Below are 15,573 nucleotides of genomic sequence, written 5' to 3'. Positions count from 1 at the left end.
TCGGAGGTGCTGTCTTTCAGAGATGTTAAACTGAGGCCCCATCTGCTCTCTCAGGTGGACGTAAAAGATCCCTCGGCCACTATTTTGAAGAGGAGCAGGGGAGTTCTCCCCAGTGTCCTGAGCCCAATATTTACCCCTCTATCAACATCACTAAAAAGCAGATTATCTGGTCATTATCTCATTGCTGTTTGTGGGAGCTTGCTGTGTGAAAATTGCCACGTTTCCTACATTACAACAGTGACTACACTTCAAAAGTACTTCATCGGCTGTAAAGTGCTTTGGGACATCCTGAGGTCGTGAAAGACGCCGGAGAAATGCAAGTTCTTTCTTTCTTACTGTTCACATAGGTGATAGATCTTTGGTTGGGGTCACCAGAATTTTAGGGGTCTGCAATGGGATCCTGCGATCTCTGCCCAGCTGTCTCCAGACAAGAAAGGTTTTCTGCAATGATAGGACTGTTCCCTCTGGGTAGCTGCCCCCCTTCCCCACCAGGACTGGGAATATAATGCTCTCCGCTCCTGCCTCCCCCCCCACCCGAAGCATGAAACGTTCCTCAAGACGGAGTGCCTACAAGATGTCGGAACGGCTTAGAATGAAAGTTGACATGGTGGCATGAATGATTGGGAGTCTCGAGTCAGTGAGGCCACAAACCTTCCCACTCGGGGAGATTGCTCGCAGTTATACCACAGTCCGGGGTGGGGAAAGGGGGTGAAGCAGAAGCCATATGTTGAAAGACGGCACCTCCGGCAGTGCAGCAGTCCCCCAGTACTGCACAAGATGGTCTTCAAGTCTGATCAGAGAATTAATCGAGGTGATTCGACGAGCCTCATAAGCCCAGCAACACCTCAATTATAAAATTCTCATCCTAGTGTTCGAATCCCTCCATGGCCGCGCCCTCTCCCCATCTCTTAACCTCCTCCAGCCCCACAACCCTCCGATCAATCACTGGCCGGTGAGGAGTTAGCTGATCTGAGGCAGGGGCTTCAGAGTCGTCCCCAGCACCCCTGGGGTAGGAAAGAGGGAACAAAACAGCAAGTCAACCAGAGTCCCTCACTCCCGATCGCTGCCCAGTGACCCCTGCCAGCTTGGGAGAAGAGGGTCTTTTGACGAGCGCGGGAATCAGGCTTAGCTGGAACGGTCCCCATGTCTAACTATCCCGCTCACACCTGAAGGCTCGTCACTTGGCCTGGAGAGCAAACTGGGGCTCGTGGACTCGCTTCCCAGCCCAGCGTCTCCAGGAGAGGGAAGAGAGAGGCGCTCACCTCCAGGACCTCCTCTTCCAGGCTGTGGGTGCCACGTGTTGTACTTGCACATTGTGTAACTCAACACTAGAGGGCCCCTCTAATGGGAGGAAGCCGATTGTAGCGATTGCACCCCGTGGTCTCCTCCCTGTTACATCTGGAAAGAATGTTCCCGGAGAATCCGAAATAACAGTAGCAATTACATGACCACATCAACTTGGTCATTTATCGGACACAACACTGCACAGAGGCTGCAGGGCGGAAAGTTAAAACATAAAGTCAGAAAGAAAAGGATGTGGAAAGACAAAGAGAGCAATTTTGCATAGTTGACCCAATCGTCACTGAAACAGGAGAAGACCATTCAATCAGATCACAGCTGATCTGTGTCTTAACTCCATCTACCCGCCTTGGTTCCGTGACCCTTGATACCCTTGCCTAACAAAAATCTATCAATCTCAAATTTTGAATTTTCAATTGACCCCCAGCCTCAACAGCTTTTTGGGGGGAGGGAGTTCCAGAATTCCACCACCCTTTGTGTGGAGAAGTGCTTCCTGACATCACCCCTGAACGGCCTGGCTCTAATTTTAAAGGTTATGCTCCCCCCTTGTTCTGGACTCCCCCCCGCCAGAGGAAATACAGGAAACTCTCAATTTACCGGCACCTAAATAACCGGAAATCTGTTAACCGGCAAAATTCAGGAGTAGGTTCAGGTAAGTTTTACTTCATATTAGTGGCCGTTCCTCGATCTGTGACTGTGTAACCAGGGTTCCTGCACCTGTTGCTAAGCAACAGGGAAGCCTGGATTTGTTGCTGTGTACGGAGCTCTCGTACCTTTTACTGTACCTCTCTGTAATCCGGACTTTTTGGATAAACCGGCGCCACGCCGGTCCCGTCGGTGCCGGATAAAAAAAATAATTTCCTGTATTTCTCTCTCTCTCAACCCTATTAAATTCCTTTATCAATTTAAACACCTCGACTTAATCACCTCTCAACTCCAGGGAATACAAGCCTAGTCTGTGCAACCTGTCCTCGTTATTTAACCCTTTTAGCCCCGGTTGCCATCAAGATGGCCGCTTCTCTCGAACACCAGGTTTTGTTGAAGTTCAACGACTGGATTTAACGTTCGCTGTTATTCCATTTTTAAAGAGCGCCAAGTTACCGATTGCTCACTATTGTGTAACCGTCACATCTCACGGCAACACAACCTTCCTCATTCAGATTTTAAATCAATACCATGATCCATCCGCTGAACTTCCCGCTCATCCCTCCCAAGCTCCAAATCCCTCGTCCTACACTCGCTCCCTCCTCCCTATATCTCAGCTGTGTTCAAGTTAAGACCCTTCGCATCCTCCCCTACGCCAACCCATCACAGAATCATACGGCACAGGAGGAGGCCACTCGGCCCATCGTTCCTGTGCCGGCTCTTTGAAAGAGCTCTCCAATTAATCCCACTCCTCCTAATGCAAGAGGCTAAAGAAACAATACATTTGTCTACCTTCTCCTTATCTGAAGAAGGATGTGCTTGCCTTAGAGGCGGTGCAATGAAGGTTTACTAGATTGATTCCTGGGATGAAGGGGCTGTCCTATGGAGGAGAAATTGAGCCTATACTCTCTGGAGTTTAGAAGAATGATAGGTGAGTTCATTGAAACATAAGATTCTGAGGGGGATTGACAGGGTAGATGCAGAGAGGTTGTTTCCCCTGGCTGGAGAGTCTAGAACTAGGGGACAGAGTCTCAGGATAAGGGGTAGGCCATTTAAGACTGAGATGAGGAGGAATTTCTTCACTCAGAGGGTTGTGAATCTTTGGAATTCTTTACCCGAAAGGGCTGTGAATGCTGAGTCTTTGAGTATATTCAAGGCTGAGAGATAGATTTTTGGACTCTAGGGGAACTGAGGTAATGGGGATCGGGCGGGAAAGTGGAGCGGAGGTCGAAGATAAGGCATGATCTCATTGAATGGCGGAGCAGGCTCGAAGTGCCGTATAGCCTACTCCTGCTCCTAATTCTTATGCTCTTAAGTTCTTATGTCACTTAATCACAGCCCCTGGTCACACAGAGAGAGAAAACAACAAGAGATTTCCTCAGCTGGAGGTTCAACAGCCTATAATTCTGTCACTCTGAGAATTAACCATGGAATGATACAGCACGCTGAACGAAGCCATTCAGCCCAGTGTGCCTGTGCTGAAAGAGCTCTCCAATTAGTCCCACTCCCCTGCTCTTTCCCCGTAGCCCTGCAAATGTCTCCTTTTCCAAGTATTCATCCAATTCCCTTTTGAAAGTTACTATTAAATCTGCTTCCACCGCCCTTTCAGGCAGCGCATTCCATTCTTTCCTCAAAACTGTGCAACTCATCTCTCTTGTAAAACCTAAAGTTTGCCATCACCGAGGTCACTATTTCCCCAATTCACCGTAGACTCTCCTCAACCCCAGGGGTGCCCTGCACCTGGTTTACTCAGTATTAGAATAACAAATCCCAACGAGATAGCTTTGTGTGGAATGGGTATGGTAGCACGGTGATTATGTATCTGGGCTAATAACTCAGAACGCAAGTTCAAAGTCCACCGTGGCAGTGAGGGACTTTCCTGGAAATAAAAAGCTGGTGTCAGTAAAAGTCACCGCGCATCTGACGGATTGGCATTAAAAACCCCCAACAGCATCTTCTTCCCCAGCACCGAAAAAGGGAAAGGGCAGCAGGTGCGTGGGAACGCCACCACCTCCAAGGTCCCCTCCAAGTCACACACACCATCCCGACTTGCGCAAATGTCGCTGTTCCTGGAACTCCCTGCCTTACACCATCGGAGCAACACCTTCACCACCCGGATTGCAGCGGTTTCAAATTTTCCCACTTAACAGCTGGTGAGCGGCCGGTGCGGGACCTCTAGACCGCATGGCTTAACGGGAACGCTGCTCACCACCACTTTCTCAAGGGCAACTAGGGATGGGCAATAAATGCCAGCTTTGCCAGCGATGCCCACAGTCAAGAACAAATAATGTTTTAATTTTTTTTTAGAAGAATGAGAGGTGATCTAATTGAAATGTACAAAGTTCTTACAGGGCTTGACAGGGTAGATGGAGGGAGGATGTTTCCCCTGGCTGGGGAGTCTAGAACCAGGGGTCACAGTCTCAGAATAAGGGGTCGGCCATTTAGGACTGGGATGAGGAGAAATTTCTTCGCTCAGAGGGTGGTGAATCTTTGGAATTCTCTGCCCCAGAGGGCTGTGGAGGCTCAGTCATTGAGTATATTCAAGACAGAGATCGATAGATTTTTGAATATTAAGGGAATCAAGGGATATGGGGATAGTGCAGGAAAGTGGAGTTGAGGTCGACGATCAGCCATGATCTTATTGAATGGCAGAGCAGGCTCGAAGGGCCAAATGGCCGACTCCTGCTCCTATTTCTTATGTTCTTCTATCCAATGAGCCTGCTTGCAAGTGCCTGCATGCGAGGGAAAGTCAACGCTAGGAAGGTGAAGAATAAATGGAGGAGGAGGTGCCTAGGCCGAGCTTCACTGCACGTGCTCTTGGTTGCGTTTGCAGTAACAAGAGGCACCAGACGGGGGCAGCAATGTTATCAGTAAGAGCGTTGAATGATCTGCAATAGTCAGTCTGATCCAACAACAGAAACAAGACTAGTGACTGTGGGGGGAAGAAGCGAGGCACAGTACAATCAGCAGCTGTTTTTAATTTGCTCTCAAGAGTATTTTATTTTGCCATCAGCCGTGGCTCAGTGGGCAGCACTCCCGCCTCCGAGTCAGAAGGTCGTGGGTTCAAGCCCCAGTCAAAAGACTGGAGCACGAAATCCAGGCCGACACTCCCAGTGCAGTACTGAGGGAGTGCCGCACTGTCGGAGTTGCCTTCTTTTGGGTGAGACGTTAAACCGAGGCCCCGTCTGTTCTCTCAGGCGGACGTAAAAGATCCCACGGCCACTATTTTGAAGGAGAGCTGGGAAGTTCTCAATATTTATCCATCAATCAACATCACTGAAACAGATTATCTGGTCATTTATCACATTGCTGATTGTTGGAGCTTGCTGTGTAACTTGGCTGCTGCGATTCACAAGCAGGTCCCGGGGCTTAAGCCCAGCCTGAGCGCAGTTGGCCAATCTCCATTGGGCTGGGCTGCGGGTAATACAACAGGCCTCAGTTACCCCCCCTCCACCCGCCCAAGACAGGGAGGGGAATATTGGTCACAGCTTCTGTTCCCGACGACCATCCAGTGATTCTTGCTAGAAAGCTGGGCGTCAGGCAAGGGCAGGATTGAGCTCGGCTCCGACACCATCCATGATCACACTGCCAGAAGGGCTTTCCCAATCAGTCCCCACCCACCCCAAAACCTAAAGACCGTCAAGGCTCATCAGCTTTAGTGATGATAAATATCTTGGAATTCATGCCATCATGGGGCGGGGGGGGGGGGGGGGGAGAAGAGAACCAGAGGGAGCGAGGGGGAAGGAAGGAAGGAAGGAAGGAAAGAAGGAAAGAAGGAAAGAAAACCAGAGGGAGCGAAGGAACCAGAGGGAGCAAGGGGGCGGCAGGGGGGAGAACCAGAGGGGCGGGGGAACGCGAGAGGGTGAACCAGAGGGAGCGAGGGCGACCCAGAGGGAGCGGGGGGGGGGGGGAAGAACCAGAGGGAGCGAGGGGGGGGGGGGGAAGAACCAGAGGGAGCGAGGGGGGGGGGGGGGGGGAGAACCAGAGGGAGCAAGGGGAGGGGGGGGGGGAAACCAAAGGGTGACCCAGAGGTAGCGAGGGGAGGGGGGACCAGAGGGAGTGAGGGCGACCCAGAGGGAGCGAGGGGGGGGGGGAAACCAGAGGGAGCAAGGGGAGGGGGGGGGGGGAAACCAGAGGGTGACCCAGAGGGAGCGAGGGGAGGGGGGACCAGAGGGAGTGAGGGCGACCCAGAGGGAGCGAGGGGGGGGGGGGGGAAAACCAGGGGGAGCGAACCAGAGGGAGTGAGGGGAGGGGGGGGGGCAGAGAGAGCGAGGGGAGGGGGGGGCAGAGGGAGCAAACCAGAGGGAGCGAGGGGGGGGGGGGGGGGGGAGACCAGGGGGAGTGAGGGTCATTTCTCCCCCAGAAATGCTGGACAGTGAGAGTTAAGAGCAACGTTCCTGAGCTGCGAGGCCGCACATCTCCCTGAAGCTCCCGCACAGGCCGCTCACCAGCTTTTGAACGGCCTGCGCGCGAAATGTTGAATCGTCCGCGGAGCCCATTAAAGGGACCGCGCACCCAAAAGACATTCGAGGGAAAGATTGGCCAAGAGTCGGAGATTGCGAGGAGATTGGTTTGCTAACCCTGTGAGAAAGCCGCTAATCCTCGGTTGTACAACAGTGGCAATCATATTCTCGAGCCACAGCCCGCCTCTGTTCCAGACACAAGTTTTTTTTTTTTTAAAAGCTCCAAAAATAGCCAGTGCCATGCCGAGTGTCCGGGCAGTAATTAAAGCAGAATCCATCGCACGGAGGGTCAGTCTCTCTCAGTCCACCTGCCATCGCGCTGTTACTGCCCGAGACTCAATCACTGCGTGGAAATCTCATCCCAGCGCAAGGCAATGGTTAGAAAATCTGTCGTGTGCAATCCCAGGGGTCCCATTACCAAACTTTCTTTTTAAAAAAAAAGATAAAACACAAGGAAGCAACAATACGGACACTGGCGATCTAATTGACCAATCAACACCTTCAACTGCCTCAGTTCCCAGCTGTCAACAACAACAACCACCTGCATTTATACAGCGCCTTTAACATTGTAAAATGACCCGAGGCGCTTCACAGGAGTAATCAAACACCAAGGTGCGCAAGGAGATATTATCATTTTTTTTCGTGACCTACATTGGCTTCCGGTCTGGCAATACCTTGATTTTCAAATTCTCACCCTGTAATGATATCAGCAAATAGTGATGGTATTTGCCTGTTTGATTATGATGCCTTACCAGCATATTTGCCTGTTTGATTATTTATGCCTTACCAGCATATTTGCCTGTTTGATTATTTATGCCTTACCAGCAGAGGGCATGTGAGAGAGAGAGTTTAGTTTTGGTTTCGTTTTAGATGGATCTCTAACATGGTGTCTCCTGTAATGCTGTTAACTTAGATGAACAAACTTTAGATTAAAAGACATTCTCTTTCATGAATGTGTCGTCATTGAACCCACATAGAAATCAATACACACCCTGGTTTTCAAATCCCTCCACGGCCTGGCCTCCTCCCCATCTCTCGAACCTCCTCCAGGATCTCTGCGCTCCCCCCATTCTGGCCTCTAGCTCATCCCTGATTTTAAATCGCTCCACCATTGGTGGCCATGCCTACAGGTGATCAAAAGCTTGGTCAAAGAGGTCAGTTTTAAGGAGCGTCTTAAAGGAGGAGCGAGAGGGAGAGAGGCGGTGAGGTTTAGGGAGGGAATTCCAGAGCTCAGGGGGCCAGGCAGCTGAAGGCACGGCCGCCAACGGTGGAGCGATTGAAATCGGGGATGCCCGAGAGGCCAGAATGGGAGGAGCGCAGAGATCTCGGAGAGCTGTAGAAGGTTAGAGAGAGAGGGAGGAGGCGAGGCCGTGGAGGGATTTGAAAGCAAGGATGATGTAATGTATTTACCTTTAAGGGGGGAACTACTTTTTACAGCTACGATAGCAAAATACTGCGGATGTTGGAAATCCGAAATAACAACAGAAAATGCTGGAAAAACTCAGCAGGTCACAGAATCACAGAAACCCCACAGTGCAGATAGAGGCCATTTCAGCCCATTGAGCCTGCACCGACACATATCCCACCCGATCCCCGTAACCCCACGTATTTAATCCCCCTAACACTAAGGGTCAATTTATCATAGCCAATCAACCTAACCCGCACATCTTTGGACTGTGGGAGGAAACCGGAGCACCCGGAGGAAACCCACGCAAACACAGGGAGAATGTGCAAACTCCACACAGACAGTCGCCCGAGGCCGGATTCGAACCCGGGTCCCTGGTGCTGTGAGGCAACAGTGCTACCAGGCAACATCCGTGGACAGAAATTTGAGTTGACGTTTCGGGTCGAACCCTTTTTCAAAACTGGAAAGAAAAGATAGATCGGAGGCAGGGCTGCGATCGGACAAAAGAATAAAAGAAACAAAAGAAGTAAAAAAGAGACAATGAAAGGTGTTAGAAGCTAGACGAGATGGTAATAGGCTGAGATTGGGTGTAAAGTGTTCAACAATTTCAGATCATAACCTCGGCCCCTATTTCATTTTTTCTTGTAATTTTTCCACTCTTTTCCCCCCCCCACCTTTCCTTTTGTTTCGCTCTCACACCTGGCAGCTATCCCTTGCCCTGCCAGTACACTTTACACCCAATCTCAGCCTATTACCATCTCGTCTAGCTTCTAACACCTTTCATTGTCTCTTTTTTACTTCTTGTTTCTTTTATTCTTTTGTCCGATCGCAGCCCTGCCTCCGATCTATCTTTTCTTTCCAGCTTTGAAAAAGGGTTCGACCCGAAACGTCAACTCAAATTTCTGTCCACGGATGTTGCCTGACCTGCTGAGTTTTTCCAGCATTTTCTGTTATTACTTTTTACAGCTCATGTATACTGTAGTACCGGCAGTGACCACACCTGTATATAGCACTGAGTAGTAATCTGTACAGGCAGTTCCACTATGAGCCACGTTGAGTAAACACCTGTTGTACCGTTTCTCCTGCAGTCTGTGTCTTATTATACCCAGACACAACAGATGAGAATTTGAAAATCAAGGCATTGCCAGACTGGGTGCCAATGTAGGTCACGAAAAAAAATGATGGGGGCAAAGTAAAGAAAGCGGGTGGAGTGCATGAGGAAGGAACTTTCAGCCTCGAGACCAGAGTTCCAGTCTGTCAAAGGTTGTCAACCCTCTGGGATTGCCCTGGATCCCCAGGAACTGAAGTGAAATCCACACTATAGCAACTCACTGCATACATTTTTTCTCCCCCTCATCTCCCCTCTGGTTCTTGCGCCAATTTTCTTAAATCTGTGTCCTCTGGTTACCCACCCTCCCACCAGTGGAAACAGTTTCTCCTTATTAAACCCTTCATGATTTTGAACACCTCTATAAATCTCCCCTTAACCTTCTCTGCTTTAACAAAAAGGAGAACAATCCCAGCTTCTCCAGTCTCTCCAAAGTAATTGAAAGGCTTTCATCCCTGGTGTCGTTCTAGGACATCTCCTCTGCACCCTCGCCAAAGCCTGGACATCCTTGCCCAGAATCGGACACAAGAGGCCAGCTGGATTACTGCCAGAGTTAGCAGATCACAGCCAGGCTGGTGGGGACTTTGGTCCACAGTTGGCCTCAGCACCCCCTGGGGGATATTCGGGCATGGGTTTCGGCTCCTGATCGCCGCCCCAGTGGCTCCTCCTGGAAAGTGCATGGCGTGGCTGTCGAGGGAGGGGCGAAGCAGGGAAAGAAAGACTTGCATTTATAGAAACATAGAAACTAGGAGCAGGAGTAGGCCATTCGGCCCTTCGAGCCTGCTCCGCCATTCAACGAGATCATGGTTGATCATCCAAACCCTAGCACCCGGTCCCTACACTGACAGCCATCCCACCCAAGCCCTATCCCCGTAACCCCGTAACCCCACATATTTAATCCCCCCTAACACTAAGGGCCAATTTTTATCATGGCCAATCAACTTAACCCGCACATCTTTGGACTGTGGGAGGAAACCGGAGCACCCGGAGAAACGGGGAGAATGTGCAAACTCGGGGAGAATGTGCAAACTCCACACAGACAGTCACCCGAGGCCGGATTTGAACCCGGGTCCCTGTCGCTGTGAAGCAACAGTGCTAACCACTATGCCACCATGCTATGCCACCACTATGTAGCACCTTTCACGACCACTGGACATCCCAAAGCATTTCAGAGCCAATGAGGTACTTTTCGAAGTGTGGTCACTGTTGGAATGTAGGAAACACGGCAGCCAATTTGCGCACAGCAAGCTCCCACAAACAGCAACGTGATAATGACCGGATAATCTGTTTTTTTGTTATGTTGATAGGAAGACACAAAATCGGATTCAGCTTTGACGCCCGCTGTGCTCAAAGAGCTGGTTCACTTTCCGAAGGAGGAGACAATCAGTGGAGCCACACCCAAAATCACAGGAATCGGCAAATTCAGGGGAGTAAGCGAGTCAGGGGGAGGAAAGAGGAAATCAATCCCATTTTAAAATAACATCCCTCCACAGCCTCGCCTCCTCCCTATCTCTGGAACCTCCTCCAGCCCCACAACTCTCTGAGATCTCGGCGCTCCTCCAATTCTGACCTCTTGCCCATCCCGGATTTGCATCGCTCCACCATCGGCGGCAGTGTCTTCAGCTGCCTGGGCCCTAAGCTCTGGAACATGGACAAAAGAGCTGAACTCCAGAGGTGAGGTGAGAGTGACTGCCCTTGACATCAAGGCAGCATTTGATCGAGTGTGGCATCAAGGAGCCCCAGCAAAACTGAAGTCAATGGGAATCAAGGGGAAAACTCTCCATTGGTTGGAATCATACCTAGCACAAAGGAAGTTGGCTGCGGTTGTTGGAGGTCATTCATCTCAATCACATGACATCACTGCAGGAGTTCCTCAGGGCAGTGTCCTAGGCCCAACCATCTTCAGCTGTTTCATCAATGACCTTCCCTCCATCATAAGGTCAGAAGTGGGGATGTTCGCTGATGATTGCACACTGTTCAGCACCATTCGAGACTCGGCAGATACTGACGCAGTCTGTGTCCATATGCAGCAAGACCTGGACAACATTCAGACTTGGGCTGACAAGTGGCAAGTAACATTCGCACCACACAAGTGCCAGGCAATGACCATCTCCAACAAGCGAGACTCTTAACCATCTCCCCTTGATATTCAATGGCATTACCATCGCTGAATCCCCCACTATCAACATCCTGGGGGCTACCATTGATCAGAAACTGAACTGGACCAGCCATATAAATACTGTGGCTACAAGAGCAGGCCAGAGGCTGGGAATTCTGCGGCGAGTGTCTCACCTCCTGACTCCCCAAAGCCTTTCCACCATCTACAAGGCACAAGTCAGGAGTGTGATGGAATACTCTCCACTTGCCTGGATGAGTGCCGCTCCAACAACACTCAAGAAGCTCGACACCATTCAGGATAAAGCAGCCCGCTTGATTGGCACTCCATCCACCACCTTCAACATTCACTCCCTCCACCACCGGCGCACTGTGGCTGCAGTGTGTACCATCTACAAGATGCACTGCAGCAACTCGCCAAAGCTCCTTCAACAGCACCTTCCAAACCCGCGACCTCTACCACTTAGAAGGACAAGGGCAGCAGACGCATGGGAACATCACCACCTACAAGTTCCCCTCCAAGCCACACACCATCCTGACTTGGACCTGTATCGTCGATCCTTCACTGTCGCTGGGCCAAAATCCTGGAACTCCCTTCCTAACAGCATTGTGGGTGTACCTACACCATATGGACTGCAGCGGTTCAAGAAGGCGGCTCACCACCATCTTCTCAAGGGCAATTAGGGATGGGCACTAAATGCAGGCCTAGCCAGCCAGCGACGCCCACATCCCATCAATGAATTTAAAAAAAATTCCCTCCCTAAACCTCTCTACCTTTCTATCCTCCTCTAAGACGCTCCTTAAAACTCACCTCACCTGCTCTAATAAACCCTCATGTGGCTCGGTGTCAAATTTTGTTTGATAATCGCTCCTGTGCAGCACCTCGGGACGTTTTGCAACATTAAAGTCACTATATAAATGCAAGTTGTTGATGTTGGTGTAGAGGGCAAAGCGGAAGGAGGACCTCATATGCCTGGTGTCCATATTCTGTCCAGAGAGCCGGAATAAGCATTTCTGTATCACTATGTTAACAAGCCCTCGTCTCCAACAGACACCCTGTTGGTCTGTGTAATTATAACTAACGTGTAGATGGCCCACCACAGTGATTCACAATGCCCCGATTCCAAATGGCATTTTAATCTGCGGTGAGACTGCAGAGGACAAGAATTAAACACATAATTAAGCTTTCCCTTTTCTCTTGCTCGGGGTTGAGAGTTTGCGACACACCAACCCCACACACGCAGGCTACAATGGCCCGATTCCAAAATACAAACAAAGAATTGGACTCAGAGATTGTGCTTTGTGACTGTAGTCACGTTCTCCGAGTTGCCGCACATCCCCATTGTAACCTGGCACTAATCCAGGAATGGTCCCAAACTAATCTTGGGGCGGTGGGAACAGGTGTAGACGACTCAGACTGCCAAGCACTCTTTGTCCCTTCCTTAGCCCGGACATCCCTCTCGATTTAATCCCAATTCCTTGCCCTGTTCCTACAGCCCACTTGATTGGCACCCAATCCACCACCTTAAACATTCACTCCCTCCACTGGCGCACCATGGCTGCAGTGTGTACCATCTACAAGATGCACTGCAGCAACTCGCCAAGGCTTCTTCGGCAGCACCTCCCAAACCCACGACTTCTTCTACCTAGAAGGACAAGAACAGCAGGCGCATGGGAACACCACCACCTCCAAGTTGCCCTCCAAGTCACACAGCATCCTGACTTGGAAGTATATCGGCCGAACCTTCATCGTCGCTGGGTCAGAATCCTGGAACTCCCTCCCTAACAGCACTGTGGGAGCACCTTCACCACACGGACTGCAGCAGTTCAAGAAAGCAGCTCACCGCCACCTTCTCAAGGGCAACTAGGGATGGGCAATAAATTGCTGGCCTTCCCAGCAACGCCCACATCCCAAGAATAGATTTTTTAAAAATCTCTTAATCCTCCTTACTTCCCAAGTAGGTTTTCATTTCTCTCAATTCAATTCAATTGACTCTGTACCAAAGATCTCCCGGGAGTGTGAATCCAACACGCTCACAATCTGCGCAAATTCTAAGGTTGTGTCCGCTTGTGCAGGATTCCCCTAATTGAGAGAAGAGGTGCCCGCTCTCTGCCTTGTGTCAGCCGTGGCTCATGTGGGTAGCACTCTTGCCTCTATGTCAGAAGGTTGTGGGTTCAAGTCCCACTCCAGAGACTTGAGCACATAATCCAAGCTGACACTCCCAGTGCAGGACTGAGGGAGTGCTGCACCGTCGGAGGGGCCGTCTTTTGAAGATGCTGCTAAACCGAGGCCCCATCTGCTCTTTCAAGTGAACATAAACTAAAAGAACTTGCATTTACACAACGCCTTTCACGACCACCAGACGTCCCAAAGTGATTTACAGCCAATTAAGTATTTTATGAAGTGTGGTCACTGTTGTAATGTGGGAAACGCGGCAGCCAATTTGTGCACAGCAAGATCCCACAAACAGCAATGTGGTAATGACCAGATCATCTGTTCTTTAGTGATGTTGACTGGCCAGGACACTGGGGAGAACTCCCCTGTTCCTCTTCAAAATAGTGTCGTGGGATCTTATACATTCACCTGAGGGGGCAGACGGGGCCCGTTTAATTACAGTGCAGCGCTCCCCCAGTGCATTGGAGTCAGCACCCCATCCTGGCTGCTATCCATGAACCAGTGTACAAATTGATCCTACTAAGCCGTGATGCACTCGGGCGACATACAAGGAATAGCAAGAAATTGCAAAGTCTTAGGCAATGGCGAAATGATAAAATGGGTAGAAAGAACAAAAGAGGGAGGGAAGGGGAAAAGAGAGAGAGAGAGAGAGAGAAAAAGATGGAAGACAGAAAGTGTTACCTTGCTATTTGTGCGATCGAAAATAATTCGGCAAGGATCCCAGTCAATGCCTCACAAACTGCAAGAAAATTCAGACTTTTTTTGTTGTCGCATGCAACATTCTCATGAACACTACGGCCGTTCCCCACCCTTCGACAGCACACCTCTAAAAACAGCACCGTCTTTGCAAAGATTGTCCTGCGCATTTGGTTCCTTTCAGCACAACGGTGCCTCTGAAATGGCACACAAAGTGCGTCAGCCACGGCTCAGTGGGTGGCCCTCTCACATCCGAGTCACAAAGTTGTGGGTTTGAGGTCCCACCCCAGAGTCTTGAGCCCATCAATCCAGGCCGACACTCTTGTGCGGGACTGAGGGAGTGCTGCACTGCCGGAGGTGCCGTCTTTTGGATGAGACGTTAAACCGAGGCCCCCCGTCTGCTCTCTCAGGTGGACGGGGAAAAAAAAACCACAGCCACTATTTGCAAGAGCAGGGGAGTTCGCCCCGGTATCCTGGGCCAATATTTATCCCTCCACCATCATGAAAACAGATTACCTGGTCATTGTCACATTGCTGTTTGTGGGAGCTTGCAGTGCGCAAATTGGCCGCCATGCTGCCTACATTACAACAGGGACTAAAGTACTTCAAAGCAGTAGGAGACGTCGAGGTCTTGAGCACCGCTATAGAAATGGAAGTTTTCTTTCTAAAAAAAAATCTTTTATTTCAAAGGATTTGGATTTGTGCAATGTGCTTTGAGGTTATAAAAAACGTGAGATGCGCTGCATAACTGCAACCTTACTTCTGCAAAAGCAGCATTTTTGAACTCCAATCTCTTGCTGAAATCATCCTGTTATCTTTCATCTTTCTGGCTGCCTAGCAATAATGTGAGCACGTGCAGCATTCCTCTCTGCTGTAGGGAAAGGATCACTTTAAAGGGACCAGGAACCTCCCGCACAAGATTTCACAAGCGAAGCTTAGCACAGCTAACAAACCTCACCAAAGTGCTCATACCAACACAAAGCACCCAGCATTTACTAGCAACTCTAAACCATGATCGGTGCTGTACCGGCCCTGGGAGTGTTTGATGGGACAGTGTAGAGGGAGCTTTACTCTGTATCTAACCCGTGCTGTACCTGCCCTGGGTGTGTTTGATGGGACAGTGTAGAGGGAGCTTTACTCTGTATCTAACCCGTGCTGTACCTGCCCCGGGAGTGTTTGATGGGGCAGTGTAGAGGGAGCTTTACTCTGTATCTAACCCGTGCTGTACCGGCCCTGGGAGTGTTTGATGGGACAGTGTAGAGGGAGCTTTACTCTGTATCTAACCCGTGCTGTACCTGCCCCGGGAGTGTTTGATGGGGCAGTGTAGAGGGAGCTTTACACTGTATCTAACCCGTGCTGTACCTGCCCTGGGAGTGTTTGATGGGATAGTGTAGAGGGAGCTTTACTCTGTATTTAACCCGTGCTGTACCTGCCCTGGGAGTGTTTGATGGGACAGTGTAGAGGGAGCTTTACTCTGTATCTAACCCGTGCTGTACCTGCCCCGGGAGTGTTTGATGGGGCAGTGTAGAGGGAGCTTTACACTGTATCTAACCCGTGCTGTACCTGCCCTGGGAGTGTTTGATGGGATAGTGTAGAGGGAGCTTTACTCTGTATTTAACCCGTGCTGTACCTGCCCTGGGAGTGTTTGATGGAAGTGTAGAGGGAG

The 15,573-nt window shown here is 50.3% G+C and overlaps 1 protein-coding gene across 8 annotated transcripts in view; it reads right to left on the bottom strand.

Annotated features, from left to right (window-relative positions):
- The window catches only part of LOC147115454 (TRAF2 and NCK-interacting protein kinase-like), a 218,749-nt gene that overhangs the window by 114,881 nt on the left and 88,295 nt on the right, over positions 1–15,573 (bottom strand). The gene's annotated exons all lie outside the window — the stretch shown is intronic.

This window comes from Somniosus microcephalus, chromosome 6 (genome assembly GCF_052327205.1).
Source record: "Somniosus microcephalus isolate GS21.2 chromosome 6, FLI_Smic_1.0, whole genome shotgun sequence".
Classification (NCBI taxonomy): domain Eukaryota; kingdom Metazoa; phylum Chordata; class Chondrichthyes; order Squaliformes; family Somniosidae; genus Somniosus; species Somniosus microcephalus.
Note: the sequence above shows the minus strand (reverse complement) of the source record. Positions and strands in the feature narration are given on the sequence as shown.